This window comes from Myzus persicae, unplaced genomic scaffold (genome assembly GCF_001856785.1).
Source record: "Myzus persicae strain clone G006 unplaced genomic scaffold, MPER_G0061.0, whole genome shotgun sequence".
NCBI classification, from domain to species: domain Eukaryota; kingdom Metazoa; phylum Arthropoda; class Insecta; order Hemiptera; family Aphididae; genus Myzus; species Myzus persicae.
Window position 1 is genome coordinate 118,967 of NW_019104266.1, and position 19,684 is coordinate 138,650.

Here is a 19,684-nt window from a genome sequence, read left to right on the forward strand (position 1 = left end):
TTTTAAACAATACATAATATACTGATTAGACGTATAGTAGATTTCGTTGCTTTATATAAAAACTTTTGATACGATTATTACTTATTATATTTTCCTGTTCTATATTTTGTAACGAATTATAGATATCAGAGATCACATTTTAAAATTGTTTAAAATATTTTCTACTAATTTGACGTATATTTATGTAAGTGGCTTATTTACGTATTAATTATAATTTATTTCACTGCTTATAATGTATGAAAAATCTCAACCAGATATCAAACATTCACAACATTACTACGTGTTAATTATCTGAACGAGTCAAACGTTTAACACACTCTAAAATACTGTACGAAAATATGTATGCTATAAAATATTATTATAGCCTAATAAAACCTTGTTCAACAAATTTTTATGTGGTCCTGGGCAAAACACGTATTTGACAAAACATTTAGATGATTATTAGGTACATGAGTTATTCCTTCTCAACGACGAGGAAACTTTTACCGAGTCCTAAGTGATTTAACTCGTTTTTTGATCAAACTCCAGTAAGTGTCATCGCGCGTGTTGAACTACATACAAAATCGTAAATCACATGCATTTTAATTCATATAACAAATAAGCTATATTTTGTAACATAATGTACCGTGATGACATTGTGTTTTGTATGTAGATGGCGAGAGCTCAGTCAAGTGAAAATAAACTTGAATGCAAATACTTGTAAGCGAAGCCTTCAGACTTGTTACCAAATGCAAAAAAATATAAATTTACTATATACAACTGTCCGAATATAATGTTTTACTTGTGTTAAGTTGTTTTTTGTATTTTTAATTAATCTTCCGGTAAACACGTTATAAAATATTTATTTTTTCATAATTGCTCTTTGAACACTGGATCTGATAAAATATGAATGTGTTGTATTTCTGTTTAACCGTTAACAAGAGCGAGTTGAATAAATAAATATGTTTTTCTATTTCTCAGCAGAACATTTTGTAAATAATTATAATGAATGTTTAATAATTAAATAAAAGACAACAGAACATGACTATACACGGTTTAATAGAACGAAGGAGTGAGAGTATTGATATGTTATATTTAATAAACATTTATACATAACTACTCATATATTACAGTATTATATTGTATAATTAAATCCATAATCTTCTTCTGGTAATATATGGTCATATAGACATTCAACATGTTCTAGTAACATATAATTCAAAATCGATTCAACCATAAAAAATAATAATACAAAATATCTATATGATAATCAATAATGTTAACAATAATGTCTTGGATTGTCCTTTAAAAATTCCTAAATCACGCACGTGGGTCTTCAACAATTTCCGCATGCTGAACCGGACCAAGTATAATAATATGATAAATATAATATAACCACCCCGGCATATATTTCTCAATTGTGCACAGCAGAATACACCAAACCCTCCTGCCGAGAGATCTTTCGCCAAATACCATTTGTGTACAAAAGAAATAGATATTTATTTGATTCGACTGACTGCCCAAGTGCTCGGACATGTAGTTATTAGTTATTACTATTGTTATTATATCGGAGATGACCCATGATGGGCCATTTAGCTACTGGCTCACACGCCCGCTCAGCGTGTATACAGGTAATAAACCTTGACCACGAATATCTTCCGAGACCCTTCACCACAATACTGCAGCTCTGTGCATTGTACTCTTGCAGCTTTAACCTCATTTTTAGCCCATAAATCATTCATTCAGACGAGAAAGACGAATAGAAAAACAACACGCTCCACATCACACACAATCGCACCACTGTGTGATACCTGCAGCAACAATATCCGTATGTGAATGATTTTTTTTTTTTTTTAATAACGTGACATTATTATCAATCATCACTTGCACGCGCCCGGTCTGACAGCTCTATAGTTATCATCGTTTTCTTCACATACGAGCAACCATGTTAGGATTGAATCTCTCTCCTTTAAAAATATATTGGTATATACTTCTTTTAATACGTTTCTACACGGGACATCGATTTAAATAAAATATTGAAATATAATTATTTATTAAAAAAATAAGGTAAAAATGCCCTCACCCAACCTAAGTAGTTGCTATTGCTCTGATTGATAACAGATAATTGACAATATTTTCTTCTAAAAGCTATCAAATGTACAAAATATTCAGATACGTTTTATGGTAATTTTAATTAATACGCGGCTCATTCGCTCAGGCTCGTTTTCGTATGCAATAATTTACCATCGAATTCAAATTTAACACATCATCACAACTAAGACCTTACTCAGAGTCCAGTGGTATACTCAAAACCCAATCACACAACAGAAGCGAATTTCACGGTTTTTTAAATTGTATTCTCTCGTCCACTGCGCTTGGCCTACCAACGCACCAAGCACGTGTCGATGATATTCCATTGCATCCCGCTGCTAAACTATCGCTTCATGCTTCAAGTTATGAATATTATCGCGCACTATACACATTAAATATTGTATGAACTATGTAAATACCACGGAGCATTACACCAGACATTTACGATCGCTCTGTATTTATAGAGATCTCTAACAGTGTACAACCTACCTTCATATTATTATAATATTTATACTGCATTATACACGTGTATCTCCTACAGTATATGTATACGCATACAAGCTCACGATACGACGGACGTCTATTTATTTATCATTTTTTCTTTCTTTTTCGAATAAACATCTATTTCGTGGCTCAACGTTCGTACATGCGACGACGATAAATAAATGAAACTTTTATCCGGCGGATCTGCGAACGGCCATTCCCACGAGTATCCCGTGAGCGTTTCCTTCACGACGACGCGCGACGTGTCATAACCGGATCCCTCCGGCGAAGAGAAGTCACGAATTCCTCCATGCTTTACTTCTATTATATACCGTTGCAACTTCGAATGACACACCATACCCGTTTCTCTCGTCGCTGAGTTTATAGGTATTCACGATTTACTTCCCCTGCGCGTGTGTCTGCTGTATCGAACGCATTGAATGCATTTTCGTTTCCCTACTTACCTTCTAATGATGAAAAATACATTGATCGCCAGACACACGATTCACGCCCATGTAAATGTGGCAAGTCTTTCCATTCGTACAACCCTGCGTACGACAGGTTTAAATTCAGGATCATGAGTCATCATGTTATATTTTACAATACCTTCGTATACGAAATCTAACGATGCAACACGCTTATAATTTATATTCTTACACAGTCGTACAATTTCATAACAACAATTACGAGATATTTATTCGATTTCTACAGTATTATGATACTGTTGGCATAATTCATATGTGTAACATTTATGTGTGTATACTGTATAGTGGCCTATACATAGATACAATTACGTTTTATGATTTTGATAATAAAAAAAAGTTTAAACAAAAGAATAGTTTCAAGCACTTTTGACGCAAGTTGTTTATACATTTCTGTTTTGATGTTTAAAGTTTAGGTAAGAGTATTAAATTAAATTTCTGTAGGTTAGGTTAGGATTAAACTTAGAGTATCCCGCGCGTATACATAATATATTGGTGCACTACTTAGTTCTCTACTCATGTTTCTGTTGTTTTTAATAAATAAAAATTGAGAGTATAGATCTAATTTTAAAAATGTAGGTATTTCATACGATATTATATCTAATATTTTGTAATAATTTGATAACTTAGGGTATAGACTATAGAGAGTATATTATTAGCGTGGTATAAACACATTACACACTCGCTTGACATCTGACAGTAATTGGTGAGTTCTGTCAATTGTCATTAAGGTAATTTACACGAAGTCTGTGAGTTATCTTAACTTAATCATTTAAAGAATATCATAAATACGATACCTAGTACAAAACAAATTATTTAACACATTAATTCTTTCAATTGCATTTGGAACACAGGTTAATAGGTACTTTAAAAGACTATATTTAAAATATATTTTCCCCATTAATTATTGTTATGTTATTTAAACTTTAAACAAACTATCAAGAATTGGGCTATTTCCAAAAATATAATTTTTGTCGTTTACTTATACAGTATAATATATATACATAATACTACCTAGATTTTTTTTTATAGTTTATTATTATGGGTATATATATATATATATATATATATATTATATATGTGTGTGTTTGTGACATATGTTATATACTTATATGTATATGGCCTGCGTGCGTATTTGTAAGATGGTATCCATTAAAAAAAATAAATGTTATATAATTTTCTAGATCTATGATTAGACACGTACTATATACTAAATAGTAAATACTATAAACGCCGTGTCTATAAACTTGCAAGCTAATAACGAAGAGGATAAACTAAAATTCACAAGAAAAAAATAATAAACCTTCTTTATTTATTTACACCTCCTGTCGTCCGGACGTGAACATGCGATATATATTTTTTTTTATTTTCAGCGTGATCCACCGTCATATAATGCATTTTTGTACATTATAAACGTTGTAAAAAACCGTTCTAATGGATTTAATTGGTCAGATGTTAATAGCATATGCTCCCGGTTACGATAGTCAGCGATGTCCCCGTCGCACACATAATATACACAAACTCACGCTGGCGACGTATTATATATGCGTGTGTGTATAATTTTTACTTTTTTACGATCATCTCAAGTCACTCGTGGACCGGTTGATTTGCATTTTATGGTTGCCGACAATTCTGTGTGGTGGCCCCCAAGCTCACGTCACAATAGGTATTGCTCAGTCTCAGTGCGCTCACGATCCCCATATTGCAATTTGTCCTTCTGCACGAACTAATAATTTAAAATCCATGCTTTAATAATTGCACATCAAACTATACAGTTGAATTCATATTAATATATTATTTTATATTACTACTATACGCACGTATTCGATATAATACATCTACGTTACAAATAATAATCTTTACAGAAAATGTACACACAGACGAGATCGCTCGTTTAGCGTACACAAATCCATTAAGAACAAATTGCATTTAAACGAGATGATTGAATCTGTTTCCAAGGCATGGTGTTTACACGTAAATCAATCACTGCCTAATGTCTATTTTCGGGAAGATGTGTGGTGCCGCGACCGCCGACCGCGATACGACCAACATAAAGCGGATGGAGTCAGAACACAGGCCGATGTGCGAGGGAATAATATATAATATGTATACATCAGCCATATGGGACACATATTATACAGGTACTATATTATTATACATTTGCACGTATCACTGTTGTATAATATATTACTGTCCCCGCGGTGTTAAAAGTCGCATACAATATAATAATGATAATAATAATTATAATAATGGTCGTTTCGCCAGATCTATACAGAAATATGCCTATGGATAGATATAATATAATATATGTACAAGCCGTGGAGACGGCGGTGACAAAGCTTCCGATATGCGAGACCAATCGCGCGGAATAGTCGTAATTAAACATCTGTCGGATGTAAACAATGACGGGCCCACGGACACGTAATGGGTTCTTTTTAATCCTATTGTCAAACGGCCCGATAGGTATGTCCTCCCACCATTTTTCATTTTAGGTCCATGACCGAGAAAAATGTTAAAATCGCTGCTCGGAAACAATAATATGGTACCTGCTATATACCGTACAGACACGTCATACGTGGCTGGTACACATATTATTATAAACGTGTAATGTTTTAAGTACAAACATGATGTTAATTCACTATAAAACGTCGTAATAAAATGCGGACATAATAATATCTTTTAACACAATTATTTTTCGATGGACTGCACATGCATTCACTATTCACAAGAGACAGCATCGGTCATTATTGGTTATTTACGGTCGTCAAATTTAAATAAATTAAATTAACACAGGTATAACACGGGCTAAAGATATTTTGTAATTCAATTATTTGTATGCAAAAAACGTATGGCAGCGGCTATTCAGGAAAAAATAGCATGTGAATAAGTATGCGCGAATAGTATTTAAAAATAAACAAAAATTATGGTTACCTCTATTATATAGATATTTAGATTTTCGAGTGTATTTTGATACATAATAGTTAACCTGCAGATTTGTTAGAAAAACTTTTGTCAAAAATAAATTTACTTTGAAAACTTTATGTTTCTAGAAGTAAGAAATAAAAAAATCTGTATATATTTTGAAATATTTTTAAATCTTAATGAACAATTAAAGAAATGCTATCTGATTCACGCTCTACTCAGGATCTAAAATGTTTAATTTTTATTATTGAAAAATTATAGTTTTTACTTTTGGTTACAACGGATATAAGCATATAACATTATTTACAATTTAACACATTGAATCCACATTGAACATTTTAAGGTATACCTACCATATTATCACCTTATTACTCATACATCGATTAGAAATGATTGATCATTAATTGAAGTAGGTACAACGCATGGTTTCAAAAAAAAGTTAAGTAAGTTATTTATAAATGTATAATCATTAAACATTGTATACACATATATTATAAACTATCTAATATTACATATTAAATTTAAATAACTGGGAACATTTTTTTATAAGATGTATTGATCTATAAAGTAACTAGTTCTACTGATATATAAACGTGGGTGGTTATAACTTTATAAGAAATATCTACAAGTTGCTTGTGAATTGTACTTTTATATACCTAAAATCAGTAAAATCGAAGTAGTAATTAAACACAAAAAGACAATAATTATCATTAAATTGCACATAGATCGACACAAAGCAGTAACATTAAGTAGCTCCGACACTGACAATCAGCAATTTCCGACCTTGTAATTTATAATACCATTGATTAATTTGAATACTATGCATGATGAATTCACACGTGCAAATGAAATAATATTGTTAACAGTTGACTTTTCAGGTGCTCCGATAATACAAAAATACTTGTGGAATGCGGCTAATTATTGAACTTTTTAGCACCGTTCGGCTATAATACCAAACGGACTTATTATTTTATCAAAATATCCACAAGGAAATCGATTAGTCGGTACCATTATGTCGCTCGAATTATTATCTAACATCAGATAAAAAGAACCGATACATAAATCCTGAACGCAGGCACTCATCCGGACTACGTATGAGAAACCACATATTATATAAATACGGTGTACCTACCTATACAAGTGTTTTTAAACGAGCGGTACATTGCAAACAATATAACGATATTGGGAACAAACCCGGACGGACACACGTCATTACTATTGGGACCGCAAACATCAGAGAAAAAAGCACATTTGCTGGTCGGCGTTCGTGTTTTTTTCTTTTTTCTTCTTCTTCATTTCGTAACAATGAGATGAAAGATTACCGACAGGACGCGATATTATGGAGGTATATTATACCTACGTCTCTTATTTGGGGCTGCGCCGGCGACGTTATTTGATTAACAGTCTAATAGTGGCCCTCACAACGTTCCCAGAAAAATATTTCTTCTAAAACCGTATTGTACATAACAGATGTAATAATCTGCTACAAATCTGTAAAATATAATATATTTTTTTTCATCGAGGATCATGTGTATCGTGTGTGCCGTGTGTACAGTACTTGAATCGGACGATCATGAGTGACCACAATTTCAGCACACTTCTTATCGTTTATCCTTTTACCCCAATTTTTTCTGCAGGAACGCACTTTTTCCATTTATGAATACTTTTTGCCTCCAAATCGATCGCTTTATTCCGTTCTAAACACACTCACACATAAAGTCTTTGGCCGAAAGATCTAATAAAACTAACAAAAAAAAAAATAGACACGAAATGTTCCAAGAACAATCCGTAGCTACATTCATAATGCTTACCTATTATGCGGTGATATAACCCTGTTATACCTTTTGGCTATTATATCGTCTTTTTGACGTGCCGAAACTCATGCGTGTCAACGCCATGTGGCGTCTGCGACTATTACCGTAATATCATGATATTATGTAAACATGGTATAAAAGGTATAATGTTACACACTTACGCCGCATCATATCACAATATACGTGAAGGCCGCCCCTCAATAAATGCGAGGAACAAGTGAACGTTTATTATAATATACAATATACACAACGGTATAAAATGTATGACTGTGACGAGTGGAAATGAAATCAGATCGTCGAGAGACGCAGGTATACATACGTGCAGCGTATACATATATATGTGTGTATAATAAAGGTGTACTAATAAAAATAAAAATGTAAATAAAAATACCTCCAAACGTCTGGGCAATTATAAGAGGATTATTAGAACGCACGCGGGGAACCTGCACCGCCGTCCATATATATATATATATATATATATATACCTGCACTAACGCCGCCACCACCACCTGTTGATGTCTTCATGACAACAATATCATATTATTATCACAACGAAAAACTAATAACGAAATAATACGAGGACCGCAGACTCGGGCACAAGGCGATATAATAATAAATAAAAATAACAATGATATTATGAAACACAGGTATAGTATATAATATATTAAACGTAATGTAGAGGTATATGATCACATTGTGCGGTGTGTGTAAAATATTGATATTTATTAACTACAAGCGGAAGGTTCACACACACGCACAGATATTTTACGCGTACGACGTAAAGCATAGTAGATGCCACGGCTAAGGTACACGCCCATTCGTTTTGATTCGGCGTTGGAGTTTCGCCGTGCGTGTAACATAATATTTATAATTTTATACGTCGGTTATATTATTATTGTATGTCTTCTACTCACTTGCGTACGCGTTAATACGAACACGGTCACGGCTCTATCCACGGGGCAGAGAAGAAGACGACCGCGGCAGCAGCGGCGCGGAGGCCGGACAACCGGTGCAGCGGCGAACGTCGTCACGATTATTGATTGTTGGACGTCATCATGGATGGACGGAAAGACTTTTGAGTAAGTGAGAGGGACGGACAGAAAAACCGGCAAAACAAAACGCCGATACCGCGAAAAAAAATCTCCTCGCTCCACCACCCGCACAACGATTCACTCCGCGTACACGTCGTCGCCGTCCGACTGCGAGATCTAACTAAGTCATTATATTACCGGGCCGAAAATTCTCCAGACTCGTTTCAAACGCACGCCGCGAAACGCATCCATTATCCGTAATATATAATGCGTACACCAATAGCCAATATATGATTATAGGAGTATTATATTATGTACGTTGTGTGCAATAGTCTTATCATGTACGTGGAAATATATAATATTGTAGATAAATAATGCACTACACGCAGTTTACACAGTGCAGTAATATATTAATGCACGCGTTAGCTGCTAGCGGCGTAGTATACGTCTTATAATATAAAGGTATGTGGAAGATATTATGTACGTGCATGTGTGTGTATTTGTGTGTGGATGCGCGGTTTATTGTGCGGATTGTTCAAACGATTTATCGCACCGACTGATTCGCACACGAATTCGTATTACTACCTACCCATATATAATTATATAAACATTACTGCGAGTGTAACCAGTGTAGGTATTTTATACGTACGGAGTGCCCTCTAACCGATGTCCCGTCGACTACACCATATTGTTATGAAGACGAGATTATTATTATATGTTGCGGTTCGTTTCCTGTAGTACAATCGGTGAATCTATACACAAAATACTCGTACGAAAGTGAATGCTGCGATATTGTCTTTATGTTGCATGCGGCGTCCTTTATTTTATAATATATCAATGGAGGCGAATTGTTTAATAATCGCGGACAAATGTCGACACGACCCCGCCGGCCGTCGTGGACATCGTATTAACTTTTAGCTTGGACCTCCACCCCTGCAGAAATATTAAAATATCGTGTAAATACAATCAGTTCGTATTTCTCAATAACGGCACTAGTAGTCCAAAACAATTTATATGGTCGGCGGCCTACTCCACTATGTTTACAGATTGACACTGTGGTTCGACAGTATATGTTTAGAATATCGGCGATACATTTTTCAGCTGGAACTTTTCGAACTTGTGGTCCGTTCTCAAACTCTACGCTTCTACAGTGAGGTTCTATAAACCTGCAGCGTTCTTCTGTAAACTCCGGAATTCACGGTAATCTCAATCCAGACGTTAGCCCTTCATTGGTATTTTGTATAATAATATACAAAAAATACTGTGGATATATCTGACGAACGGATAGCCTAAATAGTTTCTATTGATTATCAACCTTGCGCGACTATACAGTACAGTTACCATCGGTTTTCTTCATATCCGTAGTCTTATATTATTCACCACCGTTCAATTCACTGCGAATTTCAATCGAACCATGTTCCTACACCGTTAGCATGACCACATAAACAAGTCCATATGCACGGTATTGTGCAGTCCAACGAAATTACGACAAAGCGAGTCATGAACGAGCCTCAGCCTCCTATATCACCTCCAACCCGATGAAACGCGCCGCCTTCTCGTTAAGGTAGAATTTACATCATTTACGGTCATCTATATTATTCAGGCTCCTTGTAAGACATCTGTATTCCTACCTGCACCACTAAGATGCTGATTTAGAATGTATTGTATATTTGTATTTGCATATAATGTGTACTGTGTTGTGTGTATATTGTTTATAGGTTTGGAACATCCAAGTGAAACCAGATTCGTAAAATAATTAAGCGACATATCGAGTTAATATTGCATTTGTTCATCATCGCCACTTCATAGTGTTCATATTATATAGTCTCGAGTCTAATAGTAATATATAATATAGATCTTATTTATGTATAGCTGTATAGGTATATAGTGTTTATTTTAGCCTATGGGTACAGCAGTGTTATTAGGTATATTATGTTACGATATCTTTATGTGACCGACAGCAACTAACTGGAGGTGTTCGCAATATGATTTTTCAAACTGGTCCAAATCTAATTGGTCGATATGTCTTTATAGTGCACTGATTAATGATTATATTATAGTGACATTGTTGTCACGAGAAAAAAATGTTATTAGATAACATACAGCGGGGATTTTTAATGGTATTATTATTTCCTGGCACAGATATATTATACTTCTCTCGTATACAATATTACAATTCTATATATGCACCTTTAAATTTGAAAACCTCTTTATAATTTACATTTACTACATAGTACATAATAATATTGTATACAATTTATAATCTACATATACGGTTTTCGACGGATTATTATTATATGGTAATACGGTTTCTTTCGAACGTTCTTGGTTGGCGTATATACCTATGTGATTTAAACGTAATACTAATTGATGACTTTCCGTGAGAATATGATAAAGAAGTAATATACATAATACATAAATAGGTATAGATACTTAAAACGCTCGTGACAGCTGCAGCAGTGACGAACGAAAACAATGAGAATCACCTAGGCAGCAATCTAAATCCCTGCTTTCCTCTTTTAATTCGAAACAATAGGTTTGCGGTCAATATTCCACTTGGCGGTGACACGTTCACGAGGTCAAAAGAGCGGTCCTGAGAATAAGTTTCACGCACGTAAACCGTAGTATATATACGAAGAGATACCTTACATAGAGCGGAACCGATTTTTTTTTCAAAAAAATTGTTATTATTACTTTTTTCCTTATTTTTTTTTTTTTGTCGGCGCATACTTTGGCTACCGAAGACTCGAATTCCTTTCGTCGAAGACCTCGGACGAAGGAAAAAAATATATATCATTCCATTCCATTCTCTTTTGTATACGGTAATTCGTGTAGAAGGATCTCTCACACGAGACGAAGAAGGAAAAAACCAGTATTATTATATGATTACAACGTGTTGAGATCTGTAATTCGGTGTCCAATAATTTTCGGGGCTGGCCGCCGAGTGATACACACTCGTACAACTCCTCCCAGCGTCTGTGATTAAAATTTAATTGATTTTTTTCTTCCCTATTTTTTTTTTTCATTTTTATTTTTTTATTACCATTATATTATTTTTGTTTCCACGTCGTCGCCTATTTCATAAAATGTCGAAACGCTTCGTCCGGTTTATTGGACAATAAATTACATGTACTATTTTTCAATAGGGGGCGTACCGTTCGTCCATCACACTGTCGGACTGCTGCGCGTGTTATTGTATGCATGTACCTAATAATAATATGCGACATCCGCCCGGCTGGGAAATCCGAATAGGCAATTTCTCCGATGTTTTTGATGATTTAGGCTTAGCTTCAGGTCCATTGAAATGTTACTTTTGTAAGTAATTAAAATTCATACATATATTATAAACACAGACTATCTATAGGTATTATAATATGATGTATTGTGTACGTCGGAAGATGGAAATATACAAAGCTATTTATTAATATTGAATAATAACCTTAACTAGACAATTATTTATACTGATGGGTGGGAAAGATATATTATTTATCATTTATGTACACTATATAATATATTTTTTATATGCAAACATATTTTTTTTTAGGGGAGGACCGAGTGCTTTAGTACCCCCTAGTTAGTAATAATATTATGCCTGTCTTGAATTCGTATTCCTATTTTAATTTTAAAAGTAATTATAAACAATGTTTTTTAGTGATTTTTAATACCAAGAAATCGTAATTTAGCTACTTTTTATTTTTACTCGCTCTAAAATAATTTCTATGTGAAATTCAACCATACAAAATATTGGAATTCTTAGTATAATAATATAACATGTCTATTAAATGATGTTACTTGTGTATACTTTGAAGCCAATACGATGGTGGTCATAAAGTTATACCAGATGTCAATTCACCGTAATTCGATTAAAGAAGGTTAGATTTTTAAAGCATCTGTGCAATAAAATCAAACAATATCAAAACTTCTGAAGACTTTCGAAAAAATTATTTTTGTTAAATGTATTAAAAACAACTACCCCAAAAACTCATAAACAACAAATAGAGTTTTGTAACGTTTCGACAGTTTAAGATTAAAAAAATATTTCCGATTACAATAGTTGTACATCTGCCGATTACCGATGGACATTATTACTTGGTACACCCTTTTCTCGTGCATATAACACGCACAACCAGAACGAATACGCTTACTGATATTTGTGGGAAATAGTTGGGATACTTATTTTTACTGTGCAAAATTTGTTTTATCGTCCTGTGACCTATCCCTGCGCAGCATAATGACCCTCTGAAAGTCTGGAACGAGTTTTTTATTATTATTTTTATCCCCATACAATTTATTGCGTCTTTCTAAACATTGGAAATTATCAGATACGTATTATATACAGTAACACGGGAATGCAATGCGTTCGTTCATAAGCCACGACGCTGTTACAGAAGAGAGTACCTATAGCTTTTATAGGTTAAAAAAATGCTCACATTTCGGACAGGCATTACATACCTATACAATATATAGATACGTCGCACCATAAACGACCTACACGACCGAAATGAAAACACCACATCAGCATGATATAGCGTGGATATGTATTTGGAAAGAAAAATCCGCTTATATACTACACTTGGAGCGCACGGTTTTTAAACGGTTCGCTTCGTTCATCCAAACGGTCTGAGTACCGGATTTTATTGGTATTATAATATAGTGTATATACCCGAGCAGACCTCTGTAAAGGATCACGCATTATAGCGGGATTATAATATAATATATATATATATGTATAGGCGTATGTTATATTACGTATTTTGTATGTATTATTGTTATTACGTATAATACGCTGTGGCCGTGTATTCGGCTGGGGCAAACGCACAGAGTTCGACGGCCACGAAATTTAATTTTTCACCGCGTCCGGATATGGGGAAGTATGCTGTTTGTCGTTCTCGATCATAAAACATTTCTGTAAACGTGCATACCCCCCTTTTACAAAAATAAAAAATCAACGCTGGTCGCAGCGGCCACGGCACATAGCAGTAGAGACGTCGCAGTGGCCACGACATAATGCACATACATATACGTAATAATGCATATACTCGCGCGGTGTGCAGCACGTCGTGTTGTCGGCAGCGGCAGAGAACTGTCGAACACGCGTCATTATGCCCGTCCGACACGATCATATTATTATTATTATTATTATTATTATTATTATTATACACCACGGCGCGAAATGACGGCGGGCGGTGTCGTCGGGGAGAGGGGGAGGGGCGTCGGTATACGCGGTCTCACAAACGACGGACCACAAAGTATATAAATCAGCCGAAGTGCCCATATAAAAATATATTATAATCTTACGCGATGTGCCTACCCATTTGTATATATATATATATATTTACATGATACGTGCGTATACTGAGGAGTCGCATACCCGCCGCCACAGACCCACAGTCTGTGCCGCCGACGACGATCTATCGGAACGCGGGAGAGAGTAAAAACATCGTACCCGAACGTATATTATAATGCAGTGTACACTCTCGCATAATATAATAACGTTCGGCGAGCGTTCCCTTTTGTGTTATACAAAAGTAATATATATTATTATTACTAATCATTTTTCGATTTTCGCCGGCGTAATAAATAACACTCGTTTTGCATGAAACAACGCTGCTTCTGTACACTAAAATATACGCCACGGTGCCGTTGGTTGTGAGACCGTTATGCCGCAGCCACGGTCCAGTGCAACATATAATATTATAAGATCCACGTGGAACAAGAAGAAAAGTTATATTTTATACATTGTAGGCGTAAGAAGAAAAATACTGGAGTTGCGCGCTTCGGAACTAATTTTTTCTCCTCTTTCGTCAACGATCTATTGCGAAAGAAAACATATGTTAAAATTAAAAATCGATAATTTACGGACGCGTATAGCATAATTATATTGATATTATTATATTACATTAGTGATACTAACTGGTATCTGGTATATAAGAACATCCACGACGATTTTAACATATACATAATTCGTAGTATATATATATATATATATATATATTATGACATATTGATAGATAATATATAAATATTAAATATATTATCATAACATAATATTATTATACGCAACACCGCACTGCTGCAGTTAAATTATATGACGTGCGTACATACCGTCATATTATACAGTCATACAAATATTATTATATTCGGGTATGGAAACGAAAAGGAAAAAAAATAAAAATGGGCTTTGTAATCTGATCGACTTTTAAAAACGGGTGTCCGTAACGTTACTAATGAGATCCGACTGCGCTGTACCGCTTGTGCTTATATATAAATAGGTATATACATACCTACATATACGTTTAATAATAATAATGATAATAATATATTATAAGGTACGCACTGTACGCATGGTTGAAGTCGATTAGTGAGGTAGTGGTTCGTTTCGTATTCTTTATAATATATAATATACGACACACGGGTTTTCGGCATAATTATTATTCAGCCGTGAAATGGGTTGGAAAGAGAGAGAGAAAAATACAGTCCATCCGGATGACGTGCGTTGTTGTCGGGTCGACGTTTCACGAAAAGTTGACGCGGTAGATATTATAATATATTGTTATATTCTTAAAACTTCGGACGACGCCGCCGTCTCGCACTGCACCGGAACACGAGAGACGCGTCGTAATCGACGTAATTATATCGTTACTACGGACGCGTTGTGCACACGCCAAGGCTCGGTTTGCGGTCATTATAATATTTTTCGTCTACATTATACATACTCAAACGATTTATACTCTACAAAGTTCGTAACAACATAATATTAGTATATTATATTGGTATACGGTAGTATCACGTTTCCGATAATATTATATTATTATGCATAAATGCTTAATAGGTCTATAATATAAATCTATTTTTTTTTTCGATTAAAATTTCCAGTGACTTAAAGCGCCCCCTGATACCATAACCCCCCACCTACGTTAGGTTAGTCCCGGTTATCCTTGTGGGCATTTATTGCGCCTACATAATATTATCTATGTTATAATCATAGGTATATTTAATAGTATGAAGTCTAAAAAATAATAATCAAATTATTCCAAACGTGTTTTTTATTGTACGCTTTACATATTAATATATTATCATTAGCACAACGCATACAATAATAAATATACTATAAAATTTAATTGAATTTGAATAAATAATTTTTTGAAAAGGTCCTATAATGGCGGTAAAGTATTATTTTCTATTGGTTCAATTAGAAACCTGGACAATCAAGACGTCTATATGCGTACCTAAAGCTTGGACAATAGGTGCTTATGATTTTGCACATCTTAATGTAAATATAGAGGGGAAACATACTTTAGATTTTCTATGAAGATCTACAAATAATCTCGTAAAACAAATTTAAAATGAATTAATTAATAGTTTTTTTTTCTATGAGGAGCATAGTTTTCAAACTTAATTATATAATATTACATTATTCTAATGAAGCAATTATTCCATTATAAGACAATTTCAACAAAGTTCAGTGCCGTATTTCCTAGTAACCACTATAAGCTAGTGCTTAGGGTGGCAATTTCTCAAGGGCGGTAAATAATTTTTAATATTACATTTTTACTATATATGTAACTAAAACTAAAATAAAATGAAACTAATTATAAAATGTTATTAGACCAACGGGATTGCGGTAATATTTATATTTTATGTTTTCCAATTTCATAATCGTAGAGTCGTATGTTTTTATTTTTCATCATTAAAATTTTAAGTAAAAAATAAAAACTATAATTGTATGCTTTAATAACATTTTTTAGACTAGAAAAATATTTATAATAAAAGGCGACAAATTATTTAGTGCTTAAAGCGGCACAATGGTTAAATCCGGCACTGACAAAGTTACTAAATAACTTTAATTGTATATGTATATCTTCTTTAAATGCCTTTCATAGATATAGATTAATAACTTAATATAATATCTACGAGTAACACACACGTTGACTCTTTTATGTTATTAACTTTTATATATCATGTTTTCCCAACATGTCATGCTTATAAATAACAACATAATAGTATCATACCATCGCAATTAATATTTTTGCTGATTTTTGCAGAAATATATTTTAAAATTGTAATATTATTCTTAACTTCATTGTAAAAAATTAAATTAACATTCAATTAGACACCTATCTGCATTAATGAAACTATAGTTATTTGAATGAAGTATAAATAATATATTATAGATACTTCAATAATTGTGACCATCAATATTCTATGATTTTCAATTGCCCTTGGGCGTATACATATTTCCATAATATATATAAAAAGTGTCACTTCTTATTTACTTAAAAAAAATAAAAATAAATATTTTCTCAGAGTTCATTACATTTTCATTTGCTTTCTTCCCAACAACAAATGATGTTCACGCCTTTATTTGTTTAACCTGAGAAATTAACGTTTTTTAACCATGTTAAATATATTATAGGTACATTTAATAGGTACTGTACCTATTTTAAGTAAGTGCTGCACCTAAAATATAAATAGGAACCTTTTAAATTAAGTGATGCAATTGACACCTATTGGTTATTTAGTTATTACCTGTGTTTCTGAAGTTGTCCAAGTAAATATATATTACCTATATCTATATCTACATGGTACACTATGAAAATGATTTGCATTTAAATTATCATTGTACAGAATATAACAGACAGAACTAACAAATGTTCTTAATTTATTATATTTTAGTATATATTAGTATTTAATATATACCTAATAACGTTGATTATTTTTTTAAATTATTATGTTTGTTTACTAAAAATATTTAAAATTTAAATATTGATTGTGTACAACGAAGTTAAAAGGTACATCGCTAACTATAATTGATAACATTTATCACCTTTTTATGTTATATTCTCTTGTAAATCAATATAATATATTATGTTTATCCACAAAATTACGTAATTTGTTGCTAATATGCAGTCTACAGTCATAGACTTGTAAAAACTCCCTAAATATAAACTACTTATCCAGTACGTATTATGCTTGAAAATTATAAAAAAATTTCAAGACACTAAGAAAATTACATAAATATGATTTTCATACTTAAGTAATTTAATCGAAATAATTATTAAAAATGATCCTTTTAGTTAATTTATACTAGTATTATATGTACCTATATATAAATATATATCTAATCTATTATCATAAGTAAATTCGTTTATAATTTATACATATCATTTGAATCATAATAATACGTATTTTGAATAGCGACTATATGTGTGTGGTCTTACATAAAGCCGAAGGGTATATATTTTGAAACATATTTCAAATGCACACACACATATTTTATGTGAGTATGCAATGTGCATGACGTATGCAGTACATATATGTATTATTGGCGGTCAATTAAAATACTAATTAAACAGCACTATAGAAAGGTACTTCATTGTATTCCGAATGCAAATCAAATATGTATCTACATTCACGGACTTAAAAGCTTGCATTCAGAAAAGAGCGGACGCGCGGGTAAACACAGAAGCTCCGTAGACAGTTGAATAGAGTTAATTGTGTCTGCGGCCTTAATGCCGTTTTTTTCATACGCAATAATATACGGATCGGGTTTCTAAATGATCGTTTTGTAACGATAGAAATCCGGTTCAAATGATTGCTGAGAACGAATAAAAAGGTAGAAAAAATTCCGAAACTGGTGTGGTGGGAGCTGAGCACACAACCGAAGAAGAAGATTAGACGTATCGGTTTACGGTAATTCAATAATATAACTTCTTAGCGGAAAAAGGGTTTGTGCCAAAAACCATGAATGGAGTGCATAAAAGAACTCAACAATGCAGATCGACAGGACAGATATTATTTTTTTACACTTCCCCCTTCCTTTTTGGAAGCCAGTATGACAACAATAAAATATATTATAATATATAACCATATATATATATAATGTATACTTAGGTATGTGTGTGTGTATTGTTGTTTATATATACTATATGCAACGTATAATATGTTTAACAAAGTGTAGGTACCCTATTTTTTCCCATTGTACATGCCGACGATTATATAGAGGTACTAAGGTACCTCTATATTATATCTATATGGTTTTCAGTCATGTTATATGCTTTTGTAGTTTTGTGGGTCTAGACGAAAGCAAATTAACACACTTATAAAAAAAATAATAGTAGTTATAATTTGCCGTAAATTAGAAGGTGTGTTCCCCTCCTTACAATGAAATATTCCTAAATGTATTTTTACAATATAATATCTCCTTCCAAAATATGGCATGGCGGTCCCTGCGACTATTGTATATACACATTCCTACTCATAATTACAGGTCTTCTGGCATAATTACACGCATGATTTTAACCATTTAATATCCACTTGTGATCCCCTATTAAGTTGATTGATGGCATTTTGATCCCTTGCTCTAACCTCAAAAATCAGAATTCAATACGGTACATTTTTAATAAATTTTGGGTATGGTATGTACTTAAAAGCAATTTCGAAAATAATTTTGTATCCTAATGTTGTGTACATAAATGATAAGATCGTCATTTTAGGCGGGTTTCTTCATTATAAGTAGTATTATTCATTGGCAATGTATCATATAATTAAAATCCAGTTAAAATGATAAAATAAATCTCAAAATACTAGATAATGAAGTATACAAAATATATTATACAAAATTAAAACAGTTAGGTAATTTACTAATTTATATAACTTTAGTGTAGCATTTGAAAGAATGAAAAATTAATTTATAACAATTAAACTATTATCAGGCGCCTACACTTGAAACAAATATAAAAAATAACTATTAACTTGAGCTTATCTATAAAAATATTGACGTCAAATAGTTGTCATTTGTAACTATTTTTTTTTTAACTTTGTATAACTTTTAGATGTTAGGTAGGTACATACTCTAACAAATAAATATCAAAATTTTATC

At 32.9% G+C, this 19,684-nt stretch overlaps 1 protein-coding gene across 1 annotated transcript in view; it reads right to left on the minus strand.

Annotated features, from left to right (window-relative positions):
* Nucleotides 1-19,684, minus strand: part of LOC111040640 (protein Wnt-5b-like) — a 62,431-nt gene that overhangs the window by 41,325 nt on the left and 1,422 nt on the right. The window lies entirely within an intron of this gene.